At 35.8% G+C, this 27,524-nt stretch overlaps 1 protein-coding gene across 3 annotated transcripts in view; it reads left to right on the top strand.

Moving 5' to 3' along the window:
• VPS54 (VPS54 subunit of GARP complex) overlaps positions 1-27,524 on the top strand; it is a 177,840-nt gene that overhangs the window by 16,592 nt on the left and 133,724 nt on the right. The gene's annotated exons all lie outside the window — the stretch shown is intronic.

Here is a 27,524-nt window from a genome sequence, read left to right as displayed (position 1 = left end):
TTTTACATTCACACCAATAGTGGATAAGTGTGCCTCTTTCTCCACATCCTCTCCAGCACTTGTCATTTTCTATTTTTTTGATAATGGCCATTCCCAGTGGGTGTGAGATGGTATCTCATTGTGGTTTTGATTTGCATTTCCCCAATAGCCAGTGAAGTTGAGGATCTTTTCATGTGCCTTTTAGCCATGTGTATTTCCTCTTCTGAGAAGTATGTGTTCATGTCTTTTCCCCATTTTTGAATTGTGTTGTTTGTCTTTTTGTGGTTGAGTTGAAGAATCTCTTAATACATTCCGGATACTAAACCCTTATATGTGATTTCTAAATATTGTCTCCTATTGGTAGGCTGCCTTTTTACTTTCCTGAAAAAGTTCTTTGGTGTACAAAAGTTCAATTTTGAGGACATCCATTTATCTATTTCTTTCTTCATTGCTCATGCTTTGGGTGTAAGGTCTAGGAAACCACTCCCTATTATGAGATTTATAAGATATTTCCCTACATTTTCTTCTAAAATTTTTTATGGTCTTAGCCCCAATGTCTAGGTCTTTGATTCATTTTTAGTTTGTTTTTGCTTACAGTGTAAGCTATATATCCTCTTTCATTCTTTTACATATTGATATCCAGTTCTCCAAACACTATTTATTGATGAGGCTGCTCTGTCCCAGGTGGATTGTCGTTGCTGGCTTATTAAAGATCAATTGTCCATAGATGACAGGGTCTATTTCTGAACACTAAGTTTGATTCTGTTGGCCAGTATATCTATCTTTATGACAGTACCATGCTGTTTTGACCACTGTAGCTTTGTAATATGCTTTAAAGTCAGGTCATGTGAGAACTCCGATTTCATTTTTCTTCCTCAAGTTATTTTTAGCTATTCGGGGCACCCTGGTCTTCAAAATAAATTTGGTTATTAGTGTTCCTATTTCTGTGAAGTAAGTTGTTGGGATTTTAATTGGTATTGCATTGAATCTGTAAATCAATTTAGGTAAAATTGACATCTTAACTATATTTAGTCTTCTAATCCATGAAGACAGTATGCCCTTCCATGATTTCTTTTAGTAGTTTCTTGTAGTTTTCTGTGATTATAGGTCTTTTGTATCCTTAGTTTAATTTATTCCAAATATTCTATGCTTTTGGTTGCTATTTTTAATGGAATTTTTTTCTTGGTTTCCTCTTCAGATTTCTCATCACTGGTGTATAGAAACATTACTGATTTGGGGGCATTGATCTTGTAACCTGCCAGTTTGCTGTACTCATTTATTAGCCCTAACAGCTTTGCTATAGATGTTTTGAGATTTTTCAACATACAGTGTCATATCATCTGCAATAGTGAGATTTTTACTTCTACTTTTCCAATTTGAATGCCTTTTATTTCTTTTTCTTGTGTAATTGTTCTGGCTAGAACTTCCAGTACAGTGTTGAATAACAATGGTGACACTGGGCATCCTTGTCTTGTTCCTGATCTTAGAGGGAAGCTTTCAGTCTTTCCCCATTGAAGATGATGTTAGCTGTAGGTTTTTCATGTATTCCCTTTATCATGTTGAGGAAGTTCCCTGCTATTCCTATCCTTTGCAGCGTTCTCATCAAGAAAGGATGTTGGATTTTGTCAAATGCCTTTTCTGTATCAATTGAGATGATCATGTGAGTTTTCCTCTTTGATTTGTTGATATGGTGTATTACATTAATTGATTTTCTTATGTTGAAGCAGCCTTGCATTCCTGGAATAAATCCCACTTGGCCATGGTGTATAATTCTTTTAATGTACTGCTGAACTCAGTTTGCAAGTATTTTGTTGAGGATTTTTGCATCTATATTCATTAAAGAGATTGGTCTGTGATTTTCTTCTCTTGTAGTATTTTTGTCTGTCTTTGGAATGAGGGTGATGTTGGCTTCATAGAATGAGGGAATGGGTAGCTTTCCCTCCTCTTCAATTTTTTTGAAGATTTTAAGCAGGGTTGGTACTAATTCTTTCTGGAACGCGTGGTATAATTCACATGTGAAGCCGTCTGGTCCTGGACTTTTCTTTTTGGGGGAGCTTCTTAATGACTGATTCAATCCCTTTACTTGTGATTGGTTTGTTGAGGTCAGCTGTTTCTTCTCTAGTCAGTGTTGGTTGTTCATGCCTGTTCTAGTTTGCAAGCTGCTGGAAGACAATATACCAGAAATGAATTGGCTTTTAAAAAGGAGAATTTATCAAGTTGCAGGCTTACAGTTCTAAGGCTGTGAAAATGTCCAAATTAAGGCATGGCTATGAAAATGTCCACATCAAGGCACCAATAAGAGGTTACCTGCACTCAACAAAGGCCAACGAAGTTTGAGATTTCTCTCTTGGCTAGAAGGATATATGGTGATGTCTGCTAGGTTTCTCTCCTGGCTTCTTGTTTCACAAAACTCCCCTGGGGGCGTTTTTCTTCTTCAACTCCAATAAGGGCTTTCGTGGCTCTTTCCAAAAGGGTTACCTCTTAAAGGGCTCCAGGAAGCATCCTCACCTTAAATGAGTGGAGACAGATCTCCATGGAAACAATAAAAAAGATACCATCCAGCAGTATTAAATGAAAACTAAATGACGTGGCTTTTCTGGGGTACACAATAGATTCACATCAGCATAAGAAGTTGTTCGTTTTATCTGTGTTGTCTAGTTTATTAGTAAATAGCGGCTCATAGTATTGTCTTATTACTTCCTTTATTTCTGCAGGGTCAGTGGTTATGTCTTTTCTTCCATTTCTGAGTTTATCTGTTTACATCCTCTCACCCCCCCCCACGCCTCTCTCTCTCTCTCTTTTTTGTTAACCTAGCTAAGGTTCCGTTGATTTTATTGATTTTCTTTAAGAACCAACTTATGATTTTGTTGATTTTTCTTGATTATTTTCATGTTCTTAGTTTCATTTATTTCTTTTCTAATCTTCATTATTTCTTTCCTTTTGTTATCTTTTGCGTTAGTTTGCTGTTCTCTAGTTCTTCCCTATAAGCAGTTAATTCCTCAAATTTTGTTCGTTCTTCTTTTTTAGTATAGGCATTTAAGGCAATAAATTTTCCTCTCAGCACTGCCTTTGCTGCATCCCATAAATTTTGATATGTTGTGTTTTCATTTACATTTACATTTTGAGATATTTAATGATTTCTCTTGTAATTTCTTCCTTGATCGACTGCTTGTTTAAGAATGTGATGTACATATGTATATATGTGTGATATATGTAGCCTTCATATATGTGTGAATTTTCTGGCTTTCTGTGTGTTGATTTCAGACTTCATTCCATTATCATCCAAGAAAGTGTTCTATATGATTTCAGCCTTTTTAAATTTATTGAGACTTCCTTTGTGACCCAGCATATGGTCTATCCTTGAGAATGATCCATGAGCACTTGAGAAAAACTGTATCCTGTTGTTGTGGGGTGTAATATTCCGTAATATCTGTTAAGTCTAGTTCATTTAATGTATTATTCAAAATGTCTGTTTCCTTATTGATCCTCTGTCTAGATGTTCTATCCATGGATGAGAACAGGGAATTGAAGTCTCCAACTATTATGGTAGAGATATCTACTTCCCTCTTCAGTGTTGTCAGTGTGTACCTCATGTATTTTGGAACATTCTGGCTTGGTGCATAGGTATTTATGATTGTTACATCTTCTTCTTGAATTGTTCCTTTTATTAATACATAGTGTCCTTCTCTGTCTCTTTTAATTGTTTTACATTTGAAGTCTAATTTGTCAGTTATTAGTATAGCTATTTCTGCTCTTTTCTGATTGTTGTTTGTATGAAATATCTTTTCCCTAACTTTTCACTCCCAGCCTATTTTTGTCCTTGGGTCTAAAATGAGTCTCCTGTAGATAGCATAAAGATGGGTTTCGTTTTTATTCCATTCTGCCATTCTATGTCTTTTGATTGGGGAATTAAGCTATTAACACTTAATGTTATTACTGTAAAGGCAGTACTTCTACCATTTTGTCTTTTGGATTTTATATGACATAGCTAATTTTTTTTTTTTTTTTACTTTCCTGATAGTCTTCATTTCTACACTCTTCTCCAGACCTCTCTCTCCTGCCTTTTCCTATCTGCCTGTAGTGTTCCCTTTAGTATTTCTTGCAGAACCGGTCTCTTAGTCACACATTCTCTCAGTGATTGTTTGTCTGAAAATATTTTAATCCCCCTCTCATTTTTCAAAGAGAATTTTGCTGGATATAGAATTCTTAATAGGCAGTTTTTCTCTTTCAGAATCTTAAATACATCATACCACTGTCTTCTTGCCTCCATGGTTTCTGCTGAGAAATCCACATATAGTCGTAATGAGCGTTCCTTTTATGTCATGAATTGCATTTCTCTTGCTGCTTTCAAAATTCTCTCTTTGTCTTTGACAGTCTGATTAGTAAGTGTCTTGGAGTATATCTATTTAGATCTATTCTGTTTGAGGTATGGTGCATTTCTTGTAGCTGTGATTTTATGTCTTTCATAAGGGTTGGGAACTTTTCAGAGATTATTTCCTCCATTAGTCTTTCTCCTCCTTTTCCCTTTGCCTCTCTTTCTGGGACACCCACAACACATTTATTCATGCACTTCATGTTGTCTTTCAGTTCCCTGAGGCCCTGCTCATATTTTTCCATTCTTTTCCTTATATTTTCTTTTGTGTATCATATTTCGGATGTCTAGTCCTCTAGTTCACTAATCCTTTCTCCTGCTTCTTCAAATCTGTTGTTGTAGGTTTCTATTTTTTTTTAATCTCTTCTATTTTGACTTTCCTTCCCATAAGTTCTGTGATTTGTTTTTCAAACTTTCGAGTTCTTCTTTTTGTTTGCCCAATATCTTCTTCATATCCTCCCTCAACTTGTTGATTTGGTTTTTGATGAGATTTTCCATGTCTGTTTGGACATCCTGAAATAGTTGCTTCAACTCTTGTATCAGTTCAGATGCTGGTTTGTTCCTTTGACTGGACCATATCTTCAATGTTCTTTGTATGACTCATTATTTTGCTGAAGTTCATGCATTTGATTTCCTCAATTAGTTTATTCTGGAGTTTTTTTTCACTCTTTTACCTGGGATTTCCTTGCTAGATGTCTCTCTTTGAAATTTAGTTGAACTGTGATAATTTAATACATTTTACTACCTGGAAAGCAAACTGAGGTTAGGTAGTAGCTATGACACAAGGAAAAGAAGAGGGAAAAAAAAGGGTCTTTGGAAGATATGGTGTACGTTTTAAGAAATGTACATTTTAAATGGGAGTCAACAGATATATTGCAAATGCTAAGACATCATATGTATGGCTGTATTTTATTTCATTTTTAAGTTTAATTAATGATAAATACATAGAGAAGATTATGTGTGCTTATCTTATATGCAGTTAAATAGAGTATCTACCACCCAGTTTAATGAATATTTCTTTTATATCTTAAAAAAGAAGGAATTAATCTTTACTAATACTTATTGTAAGGATTGATACCAGTACCTTAGTCGTTACATATGTCCATATGTCAGATTGGTACAGTTCACATTAGAGAGTAAACACAGAGGGATTAAGAGTGTGTTTCTTTCATTTATATTTTATGCTTGTGATGTAATATAGTTTACATGAATGGTTAAATGGATTTACAGATTGTGTTACATAGTTTTAACTATATCAACTCTCACAAAATAGATAACCTGAAATGATTCCTTCGTGGAAACCTTGGATGAAAGATTATACTAGTGAGGGAACCATAACTAAAGCACAAAGTACAGAGCTGGATTCTCTTTCTACTCCTAGTAGAAGGACTTCAATAGCTGTACGTAAAAGTACCAAAAAAAGTTGTGAAATTTTATTAAGGATATGTTATGTGGGTTTGTTTGTTTGTTTTTACAAAAAGAAAATATTTTCCAAATTTGCAGACCTTTTCAGAGATGGCATGTGAATGACAATAACCAAGCAGTTTTTTAAAAAACCACACATACATGCACTTTATCTGTTTCCTCAAGGTGTTCTTTGTTTTTGTTTTTAAACAGTAAGTGAGAAAGTAGCTGGTTTTCTACGCATACTCTTGTGATGGTGAATGCATTTTGAAAATGAATGTTTGGAAATATTCGATCATTATATGATATTGTAGCTGAAAATGCCAAGGTCAAATGGACAAACTTAGCTTCTGGTCAGTTTACTGATCCTAAAATGCTCATTTGCTTTGGGGAAGGTGGGCTTCTGTGTTTCCTTCAGTAAGCCATTGAAGGTTTACTAGCCCTTTGAAGGTTTAGAAGCCCGTTTGGCTTCTCCCATGAAAAATAAGCAGACAACCCTGCAGGATTTCTTACGTAAATGACCACAGGAGAATCAGCATCTCATTCAAATCAACACAGTGCATGAAAGAACCAAACATCAACTCCCAGGCTGGAGTAGAGACCGGATTTAATATATTAGTCAAGTATAGCATTTGCTATTTACAACAAATAAATATCTACCTTTTCCAATCAGAGAAAAAGAGTGAAAAATCCTCCAAATAAAGAGTTTAGAGAGCACAGTCAGTGATGAACCAATGTATTTCCTCCATTGGTTCTATATATATTTGTGAAAGTCACATATTAAATTGAAATTAGAATCAAATCTTTAATCACAAATTCATAACATGTTAAATCAAGATTATTTTCTTGTACTATAGTTTATTAATCAGTTCCTTTTTATTGAAGAGTTTGGTTTTAATTTTTTCACTCAGAAAAATTATGTTGAATTGCTCATGTACATATTTTAGATTTTGCATGTATTCATTTATTAGGAGATGAAATTTAAAATGACCTTTGAAGGGAAAAGAGATAGAGTGATGGGATAAATATTCCAGGAAGGGCACAGCATGAATAAAGACAAGGAAACCTCAATAGCATGATGAATTAGAGGGACCATTAGGTCAGTCTGGCTGAGGTAGAGGTTACCCACAGAGTGCTAATAGGTGAGAAAGGAAGATAAGTATCAAATTGTAGAAAGCTTGAGTACCAGCATATGATGCTTGGGATGTAATGAGTAATTATTACAAGTTTTGAGCTGATGTATGAAAATTGTTTAGAAAATTAATCTTAAAGCTATATGCAGAATGATTTAGGCTAGAAGCAGGGAGACCAATTAGGAGACCATAGTATGATAGGAGCAAAATAAAGAGAAGGCAAGTTTAGATTTTTATAAAGTATTATAATGTCACTTTTTGGGGAAGTTTTATTGAGATATAATCACATCATACAATCCATCCAAAATATTCATACAATCCATCCAAAATATTCAATCAGTGATTCACGGCATCATCATGTAGTTGTGTGTTCATCACCACAATCAACTTTAGAGCATTTTCATTACTCCAAAACAAAAACTAAAATAAAAAGAACCAACACATCCCATGACCTTTATTCCCTCCTTATCATTGACTCTTAGCATTTGTACGGTACATTTGTTACTGTTGATGAAGGAATATTAAAATATTACTGTAATATTACAGTATATGTTACAAATTACAATATTACAGACTATTAACTATAGTCTGTAGATTGCAGTAGGTACATTTTCCCCATATATCACTCTATTGTTAATTCCTTGTTATACTGACGTATGTTTGTTCTAGTTCATGAAAGAACATTTTTATATCTTTACTGTTAATCACAGTCATCGTCCACCACAGGGTTCTCTGTATTATACAGTTATCTGTTTTATCTTCTAGCTTTCCTTCTAGTGACATATTTTATTCTACACTTCTCCTTTTATGTTTGTTCTAGTTCATGAAAGAACGTTTTTATATCTTTACTGTTAATCACAGTCATCGTCCACCACAGGGTTCTCTGTATTATACAGTTATCTGTTTTATCTTCCAGCTTTCCTTCTAGTGACATATTTTATTCTAAAATTCTCCTTTTAATGCAATCACACACATATTTCAGTGCTGTTAATTACACTCACCATATTGGGCTACCATTGTCTATCCATTTCCAAACATTTAAATGCAATCTAGTTAAAAATTCTGTACAATTTCCTAATATAACTTATGTGGACAGCTTAACTGAACACCATAAGTTCATGGAACCTTGAGTAGGTCATGAGATTCTGTAGGTTTGTCCAGAGTGATGCCTTGATAAATCCCAGAAGGATTTCAACAGTGAATAAAAAAGTATTTGCAAAGTCCCCTTGGGGTAATGGCGAGAAAGGGGGAAAATATAACTTCCCCAAGTGGAGAATTCTTGATATTCTCACAAGCACTGGGGACAGCCAAACAATAGGCTGAGCCCCTAATCTTGGGGTTTGTTCATATGAAACTTAACCCCGCAGTGGATAGCCAAGCCTACTTAAAATTAGGCCTAAGAATCACTCCCAGGAGAACCTCTTTTGTTGCTCAGATGTGGCCTCTCTCTCTCAGCTAACACAAAAAGCAAACGCACTGCCCTCCCCCTCTCTATGTGGAACATGACTCCCAGGGATTGTGGACCTTCCTGGCAACGTGGGGTAGAAATCCTAGAATGAGCTGGAACTCAGCACCAAGGGATTGAGAAAACCTTCTCGACCAAAAGGGGGAAGAGAGAAATGAGACACAATAAAGTGTCAATGGCTGAGAGAGTCCAACCAGAGTGGAGAGGTTATTCTGGATGTTATTCTTACGCATTAAATAAATATCACCTTTTAAGTTAAGGTGTAACAGAGAGGGAACTGCCTGAAAATGTAGTACTGGAAAGTGGCCATGTTTCTTGAAGATGATTGTATAATGATATAGCTTTCGCAAAGTGACAGGGTGATTGTGAAATCCTTGTGTCTGATGCTTCTTTTATCTACTTTATGGATAGATGAGTAAAACGTATGGATTAAAGATAAATAAATATCATGGGGAACAAATGTTAAAATAAATTTAGTAGATTGAAATATTAGTGATCAATGAAAGGGAGGGCTAATGGGTATGGGTATGTATGAATTTTTATCTGTTTTCTTTTTATTTCTTTTTCTGAATTGATGCAAATGTTCTAAGAAATGATTCTGATGCAGAATATACAACTATGTGATGAAAGAAAAAAGTATGTTCGTATTGTATGTTGATTGGTTTTATTAATAAAAATTTAAAAATAAATTCTGCAAATACTAAGTATCTACTCTCCATTGTATACCCTCATTCTATTTTCTTGTAACCTGTATTTTATATTTTAAAGCTGAATTTACTTGTTATAATTAGTTCATATTAGTGAAATCATACAATATTTGCCCTTTTGTATCTGACTAATTTCACTCAACATAAGGTCCTCAAGTTCATCCATGTTGTCAAATGCTTCAGAACTTCATCCCTTCTTACCGTTGAATAATATTCTGTTGTATGTATATACCATTTTGTTTATCCATTCTTTGGTTGATGGACACACTTGAGTTGCTTCCATGTTTTGGCAGTTATGAATAATGCCACTGTGTACATTGGTGTGCAAATGTCTGTCCACATCCCTGCTTTCAGGTCTTCTGGGTATGTACCTACTAGTGGGATTGCCACTAATAGGCAGTTCTATACTTAGCTTCCTGAGAAACATCTAAACCATCTCCCGCAGGGGTGATACCAGTGAATAAGTGTTCCTGTTTCTCCATATCCTCTCCAAACTTGTAGTTTTCTGTTTGTTTAATGGTAGCCACGCTAGTAGGTGTGAAATTATATCTCATGGTGGATTTGATTTGCATTTCTCTGATAGCTAGTGATGTTAAGAATCATCACATGTGGTTTTTAGCCATTTGTATTTCTTCTTTGGAGAAATACCTATTCAAGTCTTTTGCCCATTTTTAAACTGGATTTTTTTCTTTTTATTGTTGAGTTGTAGGATTTCTTTATATATTCTGGATATTAAACCCTTGTTGAATATGTGGTTTCTAAATATTTTCTCCAGTGTCACTTTTTAAAAAAATTTTTATTGACAAAACCAGACAATATACATACACAAACATTCTTAACATATGAACATTCCATACTTGGTGTACAATCTGTGGTTCACAATATGGTCACATAGCTGTATATTCATCACCAAGATCATTTCCTAAAACATTTGCATCACTCCAGAAAAAAAAGTAAAAAGAAAAAAGAAGAAACTCATACATACCATACCCCTTACCTCTCCCTCTCATTGACTGCTAGTATTTCCATTTACCCAATATATTTTAGCCTTATGTTTCCCCAATTTTTTCTATGCTGCTTACCGCTCCATTTCATTGATCACTACCATTTCAATCTACTTAATTTATTTTAACATTTGTTCTCCCTATTATTTATTTATTTTTAATCCATATGTTTTACTCATCTGTCTGTACCATAGATAAAAGGAGCATCAGACACAAGGTTTTCACAATCACACAGTCACATTGTGAAAGCTATATCATACAATCATTTTCAAGAAACATGGCTATGGGAACACAACTCTACTATGTTCAGGCACTTACCTCCAGCCTCTCCAATATACCTTAACTAAAAAAGTGATATAATGTGTAAGAATAACCTCCAGGATAATCTCTGTATTCTGTTTGAAATCTCTCAGCCACTGACTGAAAGATTTTTATCTCATTTCTCTCTTACCCCTTTGAGTTGAGAAGGTTTTCTGAATCCCTTGATACCTAGTCCCAGCTCATTCTAGAATTTCTGTCCCACGTTGCCAGGGAGGTTTACACCCCTAGGCGTCATGTCCCACATAGAGAGGGAGAGGGCAGTGAATTTGCTTGCTGAGTTGGCTGAGAGATACGCCACATCTGAGCAACAATAGAGGTTCTCTGGAGGTGACTCTTAGGTCCAATTTTAAGTAGGCTTAGCTTATCCTTTGTGGGGATAAGTTTCATTTGAACAAATTCCAAGACTGAGGACTCAGCCTATCGATTTGGTTGTCCTCACTGCTTGCGAGAGTATCAGGCCTTCTCCAAATGGGGAAGTTGAATTTCCCCCCCTTTCCTTCTCTTCCCCTAAGGGGACGTTGCAAATGCTTTTTTATTCACTGTTCAGATCACTCTGGGATTTATTGAGGCATCACTTTGGACAAACCTACAAACTGTCATGCCCTGTTCAAGTACTTACAGTGTTCAATTAAACTGTCCATATAAGTTATATTAGGAAATGCACTAGTTAAAATATAAATTTTGTACCAAATTAACATTTTTTTGCTTTACTCTCACACATAAGTTAAAGTTTTAAAATATGAATTACCATCTATTTTCAACACCCTGCAGTATTGACATTCCTTTGTTCTTCCTCATGCAAAAACATTTTTAAATTTGTACATTTGGTCACTGTCATTGTACATTCTAAGCATTTCTAGATTATACCATCTCAGTCATTATCTTCAGTATCACTTTGGATGAATAGGAAAATGGAAATAAAACAGGTTTGTTAATAGATCTATGTGTTAACCTTTCTGGTAAAATGTTCTATTTAGATTGAAATTGTAGGCTAAAAAATGGTTTTTGCTTTTACCTGAAATAGACAACTTCATGGAAAATTGAGAGTTGACTGTAAATGATTTTATAATATCAGGGTTCTCTATAAACAGTTACTGTTTTTAATTTTTTTAAGTACAAAAAACAATTTTAATGGCAGAAAAGGACACCTTTAATTCTATATATGGAGTATAAAATCACAGTAATGACTGCATGTATCTATGAAAAAACGGAAGTCTCATGATGGCTATGTGCATCTCTTTTTAATTTAATTTAATTTTTTTAAATACCAAAAAACATGTAACAAACGCAGACATTCCTCTTTTGATCATTCTCTTCTACATATATGATCAGAATTCACAATATCATCACATAGTTGCATCATGATCATTTCTTGGAACATTTGCATCTATTCAGAAAAAGAAATAAAACGAAAGCAGAAAAAAAAAAATTATGTATACCATACCCCTTTCCCCTCCCTTTCATTGATCACTAGCATTTCAAACTAAATTTATTTTAACATTTGTTCTCCCTATTATTTATTTTTATTCCATATGTTCTACTCATGTGTTGACAAGGCAGATAAAGGGATCATCAGACAAAAGGTTTTCACAATCACATAGTCACATTGTGAAAGCTATATCATTATTCAGTCATTATCAAGAAACATGGCTACTGGAACACAGTTCTACACTTTCAGGCAGTTCCCTCCAGCCTCTCCATTGCATCTTGAATAACAAGGTGATATCTACTTAATGTGTAAGAATAACCTCCAGGATACCCTCTGGACTCTGTTTGGAGTATTTCAGCCATTGACACTTTGTCTCATTTCACTCTTCCCCCTTTTGGTCGAGAAGGTTTTCTCAATCCATTGATGCTGAGTCTCAGCTCATTCTAGGGTTTTTCTCAATCCCTTGTTGCTGAGTCTCAGCTCATTCTAGGATTTCTGTCCCATGTTGCCAGCAAGATCCACACCCCTGGGAGTCATGTCCCATGTAGATGGGGGAGGGTGGTGAGTTTGCTTGTTGTGTTGGCTGGAGAGAGGCCACATCTGAGCAACAAAAGAGACTCTTTTGGGGGTGACTCTTAGGTCTGATTTTAAGTAGGCTTGACCTGTCCTTTGTGAGATTAAATTTCATATGAACTAACCCCAAGACTAGGGGCTCAGCCTATAATTTTGGTTGTCCACATTGCTTGTGAGAATATCAAGAATTCAACTTGGGGAAGTTGAATTTCTCCCCGTTCTCACCATTCCCCGAAGGGGACTTTGCAAATACTTTTCCACTCTCTGATTAAATCACTCTGGGATTCATCAGGGCATCACTCTGGACAAACCAACAAAATCTCATGTCCTACCCAAGGTTCCATGTACTTATGGTATTCAATTAAGCTGTCTACATAAGTTATATTAGGAAATGCACTGGTCAAAATATAAATTTTGTACCAAATAAACATTTTTTGCTTTAGTCTCACACATAAATTGAAATTTTAAAATATTAATTACCATCTGTTTTCAGCACCCTGTAGTAATGACATTCCTTTGTTCTTCCTCATGCAAAAACATTTTTAAAATTTGTATATTTATTCATTATTGTTATACACTCTAGGCATTCCTAGATTATACCATCTCAATCTTTATTGTCTATCTTTCTTTCTGATTTCATTTATGCCCCCAGCCCTCCTCCCTCTATCATTCTCACATTCAGGTTCATTCAGTGTTTCAACATAATTGTATTACAGCTAGGTAGTATTGTGTTGTCCATTTCTGAGTTTTTATATTCAGTCTTGTTGCACAAACTGTATCCCTTCAGCTCCAATTACCCAGTATCTTACCCTATTTGTATCTCCTGATGGTCTCTGTTACAGTGAAATATTCCAAGTTTATTCACTAATGTCAGTTCATATCAGTGAGACCATACAGTATTTGTCCTTTTGTTTCTGGTTAAACCAATCTCACTCAGCATAATGTCCTCAACGTCCATCCATGTTGTTACGTACTTCATAACTTTATTCTGTCTTACAGCTGCATAATATTCCATCGTATATATATACCACAGTTTGTTTAGCCACTCATCTATTGATGGACATTTTAGCTGTTTTCATCTCTTTGCAAATGTAAATAATGCTGCTATAAACATTGGTGTGCAAATGTCTGTTTGTGTCCTTACCCTTATGTCCTTTGAATAAATACCTAGCAGTGGTATTGCTGGGTCATATGGCAATTCTGTATTTAGCTTTTTGAGGAACTGCCAAACTGCCTTCCACAGCAGTTGTACCATTTGACATTCCCACCGAGAGTGGATAAGTGTGTATCTTTCTCCACATCCTCTCCAGCATTTCTCATTTTCTATTTTATTGATAATGGCTATTCTGGTGGGTGTGAGATGATATCTCATTGTGGTTTTGATTTGCATTTCTCTAATGGCCAGGGAAGTTGAGCATCTCTTCATGTGCCTTTTGGCCATTCGTATTTCCTCTTCCGAGAAGCGTCTGTTCAAGTCTTTTGCCCATTTTGTGATTGGGTTGTCTCTCTTTTTTTTGTTGAATAGAACAATCTCTTTATAAATTCTGGGTACCAGACCTTTATCTGATATGTCGTTTCCAAATATTGTCTCCCATTGTGTAGGCTGTCTTTTTACTTTCTTGATGAAGTTCTTTGATGCGCAAAATGTTTAATTTTGAGGAGTTCCCATTTACTTATTTCTTTCTTCAGTGCTCTTGCTTTAGGTGTAAGATATAAAGTCGCCTCTAAGTAGAAGATTTATAAGATATTTCCCTACATTTTCTTCCAACAGTTTTATGTTCTTAGATCTAATGTTTAGGTCTCTGATCCATTTTGAGTTAACTTTTGTATAAGGTGTGAGGTATGGGTCCTCTTTCATTCTTTTGCATATGGATATCCAGTATTCTAGGCACCATTTATTGAAGAGACTATTCTGTCCCAGGTGACTTGGCTTGACTGCCTTATCAAAGATCAGTTGTCCATAGATGATAGGGTCTATATCTGAATGCTTTTCGATTCTATTGGTCAGTATATCTATATGCCAGTACCATGCTGTTTGACCACTGTAGCTTCATAGTATGCCTTAAAGTCAGGTAGTGTGAGACCTCTGACTTCATTTTTTCTTTTTCAGGATGCTTTTAGCTCTTCGGGGCACCCTGCCCTTCCAGATAAATTTGCTTATTGGTTTTTCTATTTCTAGAAGTAAGTTGTTGGGATTTTGATTGGTATTGCATTGACTCTGTAAATCAATTTAGGTAGAATTGACATCTTAATTATATTTAGTCTTCCAATCCGTGAGCACAGTGTGCCCTTTCTTCTATTTAGGTCTTCTGTGATTCCTTTTATCAATTTCTTGTAGTTTTCTTTGTATGGGTCTTTTGTTTCTTTAGTTAAATTTATTCCTAAATATTTTATTCTTTTGGTCACAATTGTAAATGGAATTCATTTCTTGATTTCCCCCTCAGATTGTTCATTACTCGTGTATAGAAACACTACAGATTTTTGAGTGTTGCTTTTGTAACCTGCCACTTTGCTGTACTCATTTATTAGCTCTAGTAGTTTTGCTGTGGATATTTTGGGGTTTTCAACATATAGTATCATATCATATGCAAACAGTGAGAGTTTTACTTCTTCCTTTCCAATTTTGATGCCTTGTATTTCTTTTTCTTGTCTAACTGCTCTGGCTAGAACTTCCAACACTATGTTGAATAATAGTGGTGATAGTGGACATCCTTGTCTTGTTCCTGATCTTAGTGGAAAAATTTTCAGTTTTTCCCCTTTGAGGATAACGTTAGCTGTGGGTTTTTCGTATATTCCCTTTATCATTTTAAGGAAGTTCCCTTCTGTTCCTAGCCTTTGAAGTGTTTTCAACAGGAAAGGATGTTGAATTTTGTCAAAGGCCTTTTCTGCATCAATCGTGATGATCATGTGATTTTTCTGCTTTGATTTGTTGATATGGTGTATTACATTAATTGATTTTCTTATGTTGAACCATCCTTGCATACCTAGGATGAATCCTACTTGGTCACGATATGTAATTCTTTTAATGTGTTGCTGGATTCTATTTGCTAGAATTTTGTTGAGGATTTTTGCATTGATATTCACTAGAGAGATTGGTCTGTAATTTTCTTTTTTTGTAATATCTTTGTCTGGCTTTGGTGTGAGTGTGATGTTGGCTTTGTAGAATGAGTTAGGTAGCTTTCCCTCCTCTTCAATTTTTTTGAAGAGTTTGAGCAGGATTGGTAGTAATTCTTTCTGGAGAGTTTGGTAGAATTCACATGTGAAGCCATCTGGTCCTGGACTTTTCTTTTTGGGGAGCTTCTTAATGACTGATTCATTTTCTTTACTTGTGACTGGTTTGTTGAGGTCATCTATTTCTTCTTGAGTCAATGTTGGTTGTTCATGCCTTTCTAAGAAGTTGTCCATTTCATCTACATTGTCAAGTTTATTAGCATAAAGTTATTCATAGTATCCTCTCATTACTTCCTTTATTTCTGTGGGGTCAGTGGTTTTGTCTCCTCTTCCATTTCTGATCTTATATATTTGCATCCTCTCTCTTCTTTTTGTCAGTCTTGCTAAGGGTCCATCAATCTTACTGATATACTTATAAAACCAGCTTCTGGTTTTGTTGATTTTTCTCAATTGTTTTCATGTTCTCAATTTCATTTATTTCTGCTCTAATCTTCATTATTTCTTTCCTTTTGCTTGCTTTGTGGTTAGTTTGCTGTTCTTTCTCTAGTTCTTCCAAGTGGACAGTTAATTCCTAGATTTTTGCTCTTTCTTCTTTTTTGATATAGTCATTTAGGGCAACAAATTTCCCTCTTAGCACTGCCTTTGCTGTGTCCCATAAGTTTTGATATGTTGTGTTTTCATTTTCATTTGCCTCAAGATATTTACTGATTTCTCTTGTCATTTCTTCCTTGACCCATTGGTTGTTTAAGAATGTGTTGTTGAGCCTCCATATATGTGTGAATTTTCTGGCACCTTGCCTATTATTGGTTTCCAACTTCATTCCTTTATGATCTGAGAAAGTGTTTTGTTTGATTTCAATCTTTTTAAATTTATTGAGACTTGCTTTTTTGCCCAGCATATGGTCTTTCTTTGAGAACGATCCATGAACACTTAAGAAAAAGCTGTATCCTGGTGTTGTAGGGTGTAATGTTCTATAAATGTCTGTTAAGTCTAACTCTTTTATTGTATTATTCAAATTCTCTTTTTCTTTATTGATCCTCTGTCTAGATGTTCTGTCCATTGATCAAAGTGGTGAATTGAAGTCTCCAACTATTATGGTAGATGTATCTATTTCCCTTTTCAGTGTTTGCTGCATGTATTTTGGAGCATTCTGGTTTGGTGCATGTATTTGGTGCCGAATTGTTCCTTTTATTAATACATAGTATCCTTCTTTGTCTCTTTTAACTGTTTTACATTTGAAGTTTAATTTGTTAGATAGTCGTATAGCTTCCCCTGCTCTTTTCTGACAGCTATTTGCATGAAATATCTTTTCTCAACCCTTCACTTTCAACCTATGTTTATCCTTGGGTCTAAGATGTGTTTCCTGTAGACAGTATATAGATGGGTCCTGCTTTTTAATCCATTCTGCCAGTCTATGTCTTTTGATTGGGGAGTTTAATCCATTAACATTTAGTGTTATTACAGTAGCGGTAGTACTTTCTTCTACCATTTTACCTTTTGGATTTTATATGTCATATCTAATTTTCCTTCTTTTTACGTTTACTCATAGTCTTCCTTTCTACACTGTTCTCCACACCTCTGTCTTCTGTCTTTTTGTATCTGTCTCTAGTGCTCCCTTTACTATTTCTTGCAGAGCTGGTCTCTTGGTCACAAATTCTCTCAGTGTTTTTTTTTTGTCTGAAAATGTTTTAATTTCTCCCTCATTTTTGAAGGACAATTTTGCTGGATATAGAATTCTTGGTTGGCAGTTTTTCTCTTTTAGTAATTTAAATATATCATCCCACTGTCTTCTTGCCTCTGTGGTTTCTGCTGAAAAATCTATGCATAGTCTTACTAGGCTTCCCTTGTATGTGATGGATTGCTTTTCTCTACCTGCTTTCAAGATTCTCTCTTTCTCTTTGACCTCTGACATTCTGATTAGTATGTGTCTTGGAGTACATCTATTTGGATCTGTTCTCTTTGGGGTATGCTGCACTTCTTGGATCTGTAATTTTAAGTCTTTCATAAGAGTAGGGAAATGTTCAGTGATAATTTCCTGCATTAGTTTTCTTTCTCCTTTTCCCTTCTCTTCTCCTTCTGGGACACCCCCAACACATATATTCATGCACTTCATAATGTCATTCAATTCCCTGAGTCCCTGCTCATATTTTTCCTTTTTTTCCCTATATTTTCTTCTTCTCATCAGATTTCAGATGTTCTATCCTCCAGTTCACTAATCCTATTTTCTGCCTCTCAAAATCTACCATTGCAGGTTTCCATTGTTTTTTTCATCTCTTCTACTTTGCCTTTCATCCCCTTAAGTTCTTTGATTTGTTTTTTCAGACTTTCCATTTCTTCTTTTTGTCCATTCCTTGCCTTCTTTATATCCTCCCTCAATTCATTGATTTGATTTTTGATGAGGTTTTCCATGTCTGTTTGTATATTCTGAATTGTTTCAACTCCTGAATCTCATTTGAATTGTTCGTTTGTTCCTTTGACTGGGCCGTGGCTTCAATTTTCCTGGTGTGATTTGTTATTTTTTGCTGGTGTCTAGGCATTTAATTGTCTTAATTAGTTTATTCTGGATATTGCTTTCAGTTCTTTTACCTAGTGTCTTCTTGCTGGATGAATTTGTTGTCTGTCTGTTCTTTGACATTCAGTTCAGCTTTTTCTGGACCTCTAGCTTAGGTTTTGTTTAACAGAGGAAAATTTTTCAGTTCTTGTTTCTTGCCCTGCTTGTATGGTGCCTTCCCCCCCCCACCCTTAGGAGTGTCCACTTTGGTATTATAGACCGCAGCTGGATTTTCCCAGACCAAACTGGCCACCTGTCAGGAGGAAAGGGTTACCTATGTTGGTTTTTCCTGAGGGTGAGACCCAGACTTCCTGTGAAGTCTCTGGGCTCTGTTTTTCTTATCCTGCCCAGTATGTGGTGCTTGTCTGCCTGCAGGTCCCACCAGCATGTGATGATGCGGTACCTTTAACCTTGGCAGACTCTTCCTGCTGGGGTCATGGTGGAGACAGAGGAGAGGTTGTAGGCTGGTTTTAATGGCTTCAAATTACCAAGCCCTGGAGTCTGAATTCCTTAAGGGAGGGATTCCACCTGAGTTGGGCTTCGCCCCTCCCTGGGGAAGGCACAGGTTCCAGACAGGCCCTCATACGAGCTTGTTTCTGCCTATGCCTGGGGCAGTTGCAGCCCGAGAAGTCCTGCTGCTGTATCCAAGGGCAGTCAAGCCTTTGTAGAAACACAGCCACAAAAATCTCTTTTTTTTTTTTTTTGCTTTTTCCGTCAGCCCTGCCCCCTTGGCACTGGGTCAAAAATGAGCTACCTCTGCTTTGACCAGGTTCACCTGAGCTGGGGGCCTATTTTAAGTTATCAGAATTTCTGAATTAATTCCACAATTAGCGTTTGGTTGCGTTCAGCCCCTGCTGCGGGTAAAGTCTTTCCTTTCCCCTCTGGGAAGCAGATTGTGGGAGTCGAGCGCCGGCCGCCGTGGTTTGGGGAGCTCACGGTTCTGGGGGGCTTGCAGCTGATCCAGCTGGTCCAGACTGGGGTACACTGTGTGTCTGGTCACTGACGTGGCTCAGGAGCTGTTCTGTACTGTTTCTGGTTATTTAGTAGCTGTTCTGAAAGATGAACTAAATCATGCACATTGCTAAACCGCCATCTTGGTCCGCCATCTTCACTTCTGAGTCTTTTTAAATAGTTGTTTTATATTCTACTAGCTCTCACAGGAAGACAAATAATATCAGTTTCTAGGGATTGGAAAAGAAATTTGGGGAAATTTTCTAAAATTAGTAAATGCACCCTATTAATCATTTTTCTTTCCCTAAACAGGGAAAACATATTTATTCTGTTTGGTGGGAATATTTCTATCCAGATCATCTTCTACTCTAATTCAGCTAAATCAGAATTACCTGAGGAAATGATGCTGTGGTAATGGGACATTCACATGGAAAAGAATGCAATGTGACCCCTACTGTACACAACATACAAAAAAAAAAAACAATCACCTGAGATACTTTTTAAAATATACATTCCAATTCCTACTTCTTTTACTAAACTAGTAGATTCAGGATGGGACCAGGAAATTTGGTTTTCTCATTTTTTTTTCTTTAATTTTTCGAAAACATTTTTTATTGTGAATTATAACATGTGTATGAAAAAGAAATACATTTCAAAGTACATTGTAACAAGTATAGTTATAGAACAGATTTCAGAGTTTGGTATGGGTTATAGTTCCCCAATTTTAGGTTTTTTCCTTCTCAACACACTAGAGACTAAAAGAAATATCAGCATAATGATTCAGAAGTCATACTCATTTATGAAATCCTATCTTCTCCATTATAATTCCTTCTCATTTGATCCTTCTCCCAGTCCTTAGTGGCATTTGAGCTGTGCCCATTCTAACTTTTTCATGTTGGAAAGGAATATCAGTAGTATGGGTTAGGGGGATGGAACTAGTTGATGTTCTTGCAGAGGCTGGCCCCTCTGGGTTTCAGGGCTTATCTGGCCTAGGAGCCAACCTGGAGGTTGTAGGTTTCTGGAAAGTAATCATAGTGTATGAACCTTTTGTAGAATCTCAGAGTCCTAGGCGTTCTTTAAGATTAACAGGAATGGTTTTGGTTGGGGTTTGGCAGACCATGGTAATTAGCAATATCTAGCTGCAGCTTATATAAAAGTAGCCTCTAGGATAACCTCTTGACTCTATTTAAACTCTTAGCCACTGATACCTTATTTTGTTACAATTTTTCTCCCTTTTGGCCAGGAAGGTGTTGTCCATCCCACAGTACCAGGGCCAAGCTCATCCCTGGGAGCAGTTACTATTATAGTGCAAAGGGTAGGAAGGAAATTTTCCATATTATCATGGTAATGTCTCTGATTAGTGTTTCTTTCTATCCCAGCTGCCTTCTAATTCAGCCTTTAAGGAATTCCAGTTTCTGTGTATATTATGCTTCTGAAATATAAAAATTTGAAATCTATTGATAGTTGGGTTTTTTTTTTCTGTATTTGAAGTTGTACAATAATGCCATCCTGAGGTAGATTAAGTAACAGAGATTGGATGTGTTTCCTCTTTTCAGATACTCATTTTTTGCAATGTTTATTTACAGACATACAAGGTTTTTTCCCCAAACTTTTTTTTTTTTTTAATGCTGTATGGCAGGGGTCACATTTTGTTTTTTTTCCATGTGAGTATCCCATTATTGCAGCACCTTTTGTTGAAGTTTTGTTTGGTTTTTTACTGTTTGTTTGTTTTGTGAAGTTTATGGGCTGGGAATTGAACCCAGGTCTCCTGCATGACAGGCGGGAATTCTACCACTGAATTACCTTTGCACCCATTTCTCTCAACTTCTTATTTTAAAATATAAAAAACATAGAGAAAAATAGAAGAATAGAATATGGAAATCTCATGTATACTTCACCTAGATAAACTGTTACTATTTTTACCATATTTGCTTTATCTATGTGTGTGTATTTTTTTGCTGCAACATTTGAAAGTAAATTGCTATCATACTTCTAAATACTTAAACATTATGTTCTAAGCATAAGGACATTTCCTTATAATCAAAATACCATTAATACACCTAAAAATGAACATTTTCAAAATATCATCTAGCATCTAAATCATATTTAAATTTTCCCAACTGTCCCAAGAATGTATTAGAACACATTTTGTTTTTTTGAACCAGAATCCAGTCAAGGCTTACTATTGCTTTTAGTTGTTGTCTATTTTCATCTAGACTAGTTTCCTACTTTTTTTTTTAATGACCTTGACCTAAGTGTTCAGGCCAGATTTCTTGTAAAATGTATTACTTTCTTAGTTTCTCAGATTGTCTCTGTATATTGTGGTTTAAACCCCATTGTCCTGTTTCCTATCAAGTGTAAGGTAGATCTAGAACCTTGGTTTCAGACTCTGTATGGTCCCGTGAATTGAAGTCAGGGAGTCTGTGAACTTGGATGGGGAAAAAATTAAATATTTATTTTTAACTAATCTCCAAGTTGATATCATAGGGTGATTTTCTCGTTCTTCTCCCAAGGAAACTTGATATCTGGATACATTTTGGTCACAGCTGTGCAGAGGGTGCTAATGGCATCGTGGGGGGTGCTACTAAAGATTCTAGAATGAACAAGATCGATTTCCACAACAAAATTGTACAGCTCAGACTGTCAATAGTGCTGAGGTTAAAATCCCTACTCTAAATGGCTTTAGCATTTCCACTGATTATGAATGTAGAAAACCCTCCACAGTACCAATACCTTTGCCACAATAGAAGTCACAAGTATTTTCTTATCACATTAAACTGTTGCAGGTATTTTGAAATAGCATTTATTTCATTTATTCTTTGAAATTAAAACAGTTATTAGTTTCACATTAATCAGGAAGTAAAAATATTGTTGTATTATAATTTTAAAAGTATTTTAATAGCTGTTTTCAGTATAATTGTTGTCCATTGTTATCTTATATATTTTATTTTATGCATTTAAAGTATCATTCTGAGAGGTTCATCACCGGGCTGCTATAGGTGCATATATATTTATAATTGTTACATCTTCTTGTTGGAATTGACCCCTTTATCAGTATATAGTGACTGATTTTGTCTCTCATAATGGTTTTTGACTTAAAACCTCTTTTATCTTATGTTACTCTAGCTACCCCAGGTTGCTTTTTGGTTATTACTTACATGATATATATATATTTTTCCTGTAATTTCACTTTTGCATCCTCAAAGCTAAGGTGAATTTCTTACAGATAGCATATAGTTGGGTCAAACTTTGTTATCCATTCTGGCAATACTGCTTTTTGACTGGAGAGTTTAATTCATTTACATTTAAAATCACTACTGATAATACAGTGCTTTCTTCTACCATATTGCTATTTAGATTTTGTAAGTCTTTTCCGTTTTTGTCTCTCAGTTCTTCTATTAATACTTGTGTGTATGTGTGTGTTGTACCCATATTGAGTGCCTTCTCTTTTCTAACTGGATATATTTTTCATATATTTTCTTTGTGGTCATCATGAGGTTTAACATCTTAAATATATAACAATCATATTTGGTTTGGTACGAACTTCAGTTGCATATATATATATATACAGTTTTCTGTTCTTTTCTGTCCTCTCGCCTTTTTTTTATGCTTGTTACCACTTACATCTTTGTACACTGTATGTCCAAAACCATATATTTATTATTACATTTTTTGCATTTTAGCAACTGTGGGAAATAAGAAGTAGAATTATGTATCAAGTAATAATAGCATTTATAATTACCGAAATGGTTACCTTTATCAGAGGTCTTTATTTCTTTATGCTGCTTTAAACCCCTGTGTTTTGTCCTTTGTTTTCAGTCTAAAGAACTCCCTTTAACATTGCTTGTAGGGCAGGTGTAGTGGTGATGAACTCCCTCAGCCTTGTTTATCTGGAAATGTCTTAATTTCACCCTCACATTTGAAAGAAAGTATCTCGGGATATAAAATTTTTGGTTGGTAGTTGCCTTCTTTCAACACTGTAGGTATGTCAGTGCACTGCCTTCTTACTTCCATGGTTTCTGATGAGAAATTGGCACTCAGTCTTGATTTGGACTCCCTTGTACATAGCACATTTCTTTTCTCTTGCAGCTTTCAGAACTTTTTACTTGTCCTTTGTATTTGGTAGTGTGATCAATGTATGATGGGGTATATTTTTCTTCATGTATATCCTGTTTGTTCTCTGGGCTTCTTGGATGTGTATATCATGTCTATTGCTAAATTTGGTAAGTTTTTTTCATTATTTCTTTGAATATCCCTTCTGCGTCTTTCTCTCTCTATTGGCCTTCTGGAAATCCCATAATGTATTTATACTTGATGGTATCCCAGAGATTTCTTACGCTATTTTCACTTTTTAAATTCATTTTTCTTTCTGTTCATCATCCCAGCTCATTTCAATAGTCTTGTCTTCAAGTTTGCTTATTCTTTCTTCTACCAGCTTCTATCTGTTCTTTAAACTCTCCTGGGAACTTTTCATTTCAGTTATTGTGAACTTCATCTCCAGTAGTTAGTTCTTCTTGGTTCCTTTTTAAAATTTGTTTCTTTCCTAAATTCTCATATTGCTCATTCTTTGTCTTCCTGATATCCTTTAGTTCTTTCTCTGTCTTTTCCTTTATCTTCTTGAGCATTTTTAAGATCGTTTGTTTAAAAGTCTGTGTTTGGTATGTCCACATTATGATTTTCTTCATTTTTGTTTTCTGGATTTTTATCCTCTTCCTTTGGAAGGGCTGTCATTTCTTGTTTTGTTTTGTCTTTGTGCTCTTTTCTCACATGCTGTAACTATTAATATTTTGAAAGTTAATGCTGGGATATTCCCTAAGATGTCTGTTTCTTGAACTTTTAACCAGCTAGTGATAGGATAGAGATTTACTTGAGTTTCAGCCTTCTTATCAGTAAGGTCTGACCAAGGTAAATACAACCTGCAGGATCCTCACTATCTTTTCTGGATCTTGTCCTGGGCTTATGCTTATTAGTTGTTTTGGAGTTACCCTGTTTTAAGACTGAATGTGCACTTTATTTCCCATTTGATAGATTTCTGTCTCTTGGGTTTTTAAAGCAGGCAAACCTTTTTCCCAGGCTGTTAGACTGTATATTTTCTTTCTTTGCCTCAAGGGCAAATTCTGGGAGGGGGGCATGCCCTAAAGGAGTATCACAAATCAGTTTTTCCTAGCCAAAACAGGGCTGGGGACCCAAGAAGCAGGTTGTGAACTGTATCCAAAGCACCCTGGGAAAGGGGTTGGGAAGTACACCAGGAGCTTCTTTTCGGGCTCCTTGAACTTTCTTTTCTTTTTTAACATGGGCAAGCACCGGTGCATGGCAGGGGAGATTTCTGCCACTGAGCCATCATTGCACCACCCTTGAGCTTTCTTTTGACCTGCCCAGATAGAGCCCTTGAACTTGTCCCCACAATCCTGAGGAAGTTTATAGTCTTTAAGGCTCTTCCATAGTCACCTTTGTCTGGGACCAGTTGGATTAATAGCAGCCCTCCAGAGCCGGGCCCCCAGTGTTCTGAAGTTAATCAAAAGCCTTGATTAGTGATTGGCTGTGCACCCTTAGTCTTGGGAAAGAGGATTTTTTAGTCCATTTCTATCACCAGCAAACCAGCCAGGTGCTGGACACCACAGTGTTGTGCTGCGAGCAAGGGGTATGGGCATCACTATTGACCACAGTGTAAACAGTTGCTGGTCTTCACTGTAATTTATCAATTTCTTCTTCCTGCTCTTCTTTTGGTGTTGTACAGTATAATACTGGCCTATGGAGTTTCAAAGTAGTTTTTTCATAGAGTTCTTGCCTGTTTAATCATTGTTCTGGTGGGAAGAATTGAATCCTGGAGCGAACGAGGTCATTATCTTTCTACACTCCTCCCCTCCTTTATTTTTTAATCTTTTTTTCAGGCCAGACAGACTTATTCTTTGCTTACGCTGAAGACTTCTTACCAAAATGTCTCATCATTTCTGATCTTTAGCCTTTCAATGAAAAATTATTTCTTTGTTGAAATTTTCTGGTTCAGAGGCCATGTTGATTTGATGTATTTGTTTATACATGTATGCCTTATGGATACATCTACCATTACCAGTGATTGCACTTCCAAAATGTCTTTTTATAGCTGTTAAGTGGTCATTAATACAAATTTTGGTATTAATGGGAGGTCATCTTAATTAACTTAAGATGGTGAAGGAAATGGAGAGCAAATGGTTGAAACTTGGGGTCACTTATATAGACAGTCCTCTACTTTTACATAATCTCTTTATAACTAGAGATTTTCCTTCTTCTCATAAAGAGAATGAGGAGAATTGTAGGAAAAAACCAAAACAAGTCTTGATATGCTTTTTAATCTTTATGGAGTAAATAAAGGTGTGTTTCCCTCTCAGCCCTCTTCCCATCTTCCTCCTCCTCTCCCTCCCCCATCAGTATAGAAATATCTTACAGGAGTCTAGAAATGTCCATATATATTTCCCCATCTCTCTGAGCATCTCAGCTTCCTGAGGTAGCATTTATGATTTCTTTTTCCTGTCAAAACAAAACAAAAACATAATGGTAAATAGAATAAATGGTAGTTTGCTATTGTTGGAATCAACATCTCATTTATCTGAAACCAAGCAGTGGGCAGTCTACATAAATATAATTTCTAGATATCTGAAGCTTACCTCTTTAAGGGTTAAAATGTGTTTATTTTGACCATTTTATTGGGTAGAAATGAACAAACAGGTTAATAAAACTCAACCTTAAGTTTAGGATTGTCTTTACCAAACACCTAATGTATAGAATTTTGTATGTACATTTCCTATCCTTTATATATTTGCTCTCTTAAATAGGTTTATGCTTTTCTACAGAAACATCCATACACTTAAGGTGTTGGGATTAAATGTTAACAACTAATGATGCTTTTCAAACCAAGACCCTAATTGATTTTCCCATATGTCATTTTGCCATAGTAGTCTTTTTTTCCAAACCTCTAATGGCTCCTTTATAGAACCAGCTATAGTCTGACCATATTCTGTGTGTGTGTGTGTGTATGTGTTGTATAAATATAATAAATTTGCACCTCCCAATGCAAACATGTCACACACCATTTTATGATAATCCCATGTCCCTTAACCTTTGTTCAAACTGTTAACAGTACATGTTTCATTGAGTTAAGTTATTTATCTTTGTGCATTTTCTTAGCAAGTTGTTTATTCTTATCTTCTACTCTCAGCAAATGGTGTCATTGATTGTATTTCCTTTGCATTGGAAAGATTGAGATAGATCTATCAGGAAGTCTAGCTAGAAAATATAGGTGGTTCTAGTTTGCTAGCTGCCAGAATACAATATACCAGAGACTGAATGGCTTTTAAAAGGGGGAATTTAATGAGTTGCTAGTTTACAGTTCTAAGGCCAAAAAAATGTCCCAATTAAAACAAGTCTATAGAAATGTCCAATCTAAGGCATCCATTCAGGGAAAGATACCTTGGTTCAAGAAGGCCGATGAAGTTCAGGGTTTCTTTCTCAAGTGAGAAGGCACATGGCGAACACAGTCAGGGCTTCTCTCTTGGCTGGAAGGGCACATGGCGAACACGGCATCATCTGCTAACTTTCTCTCCTGGCTTCCGGCTTCATGAAGCTCCCTGGGAGGCATTTACCTTCTTCACCTCCAAAGGTCACTGGCTGGTGGACTCTCTGCTTCGTGGTCCTGCAGCATTCTCTGCTCTCTCTGAATCTCCCATTCTCCCAAATGTTTCCTCTTTTATGGGACTCCAGTAAACCAATCAAGACCCACCCAAATGGGTGGAGACATGTCGTCACCTAATCCAATTTAACAACCACTCTTGACTAAATCACATCATCCAGGAGATGATCTGATTATAGTTTCAAACATACAGTATTGAATAGGGATTATTCTATCTTTATGAAATGGGATTTTGATTAAAACATGGCTTTTCTAGGGGACATACATCCTTTTAAACCAGCACATAGATTTAAGCCTTCCAGCAAACTAGAGGGGAATTGGAATGGATAAACTAATCTGAACTATATTACATTGTCCTGCCCCATAAATTCTTCCAACATTTACTAAAAAATGTAGACATAGGATAACTTGTGTTTTGTTCACATACGTTTATTTTGATTACTTAATGCAATTGAAAACTCCTTGAAGAATGACACATATTGCAATTTTATCTAATGATAATCACATAATAATTGTCATAATGATAGTAGCTGACATATGAACACTAATTTTGAGGCAGATGTTTTAAATGCTTTATATTCATTGATTTAATTCTAGCAATATATTTATAAGATGGGGTCTCTTATCTCCATTTTACAATGAGGAGGACTCACAATGGTTTAGTAATTTCCTCAAGGTTATACTGCTGATGAGTGAAGCTGGGCTATGAACCCAAGTAGGCACAATTAAAAAATGCAAGCGCTTATCCATTTTGCTGTAATCCATTTGCTGTAAATCCTCTATGAGTGCAGTACTTTC

This window comes from Tamandua tetradactyla, chromosome 17, assembly GCF_023851605.1.
Source record: "Tamandua tetradactyla isolate mTamTet1 chromosome 17, mTamTet1.pri, whole genome shotgun sequence".
Taxonomy (NCBI): Eukaryota; Metazoa; Chordata; class Mammalia; order Pilosa; family Myrmecophagidae; genus Tamandua; species Tamandua tetradactyla.
The sequence above is the reverse complement of the archived record's forward strand: the minus strand, read 5'-3'. Positions and strand labels throughout refer to the sequence as shown.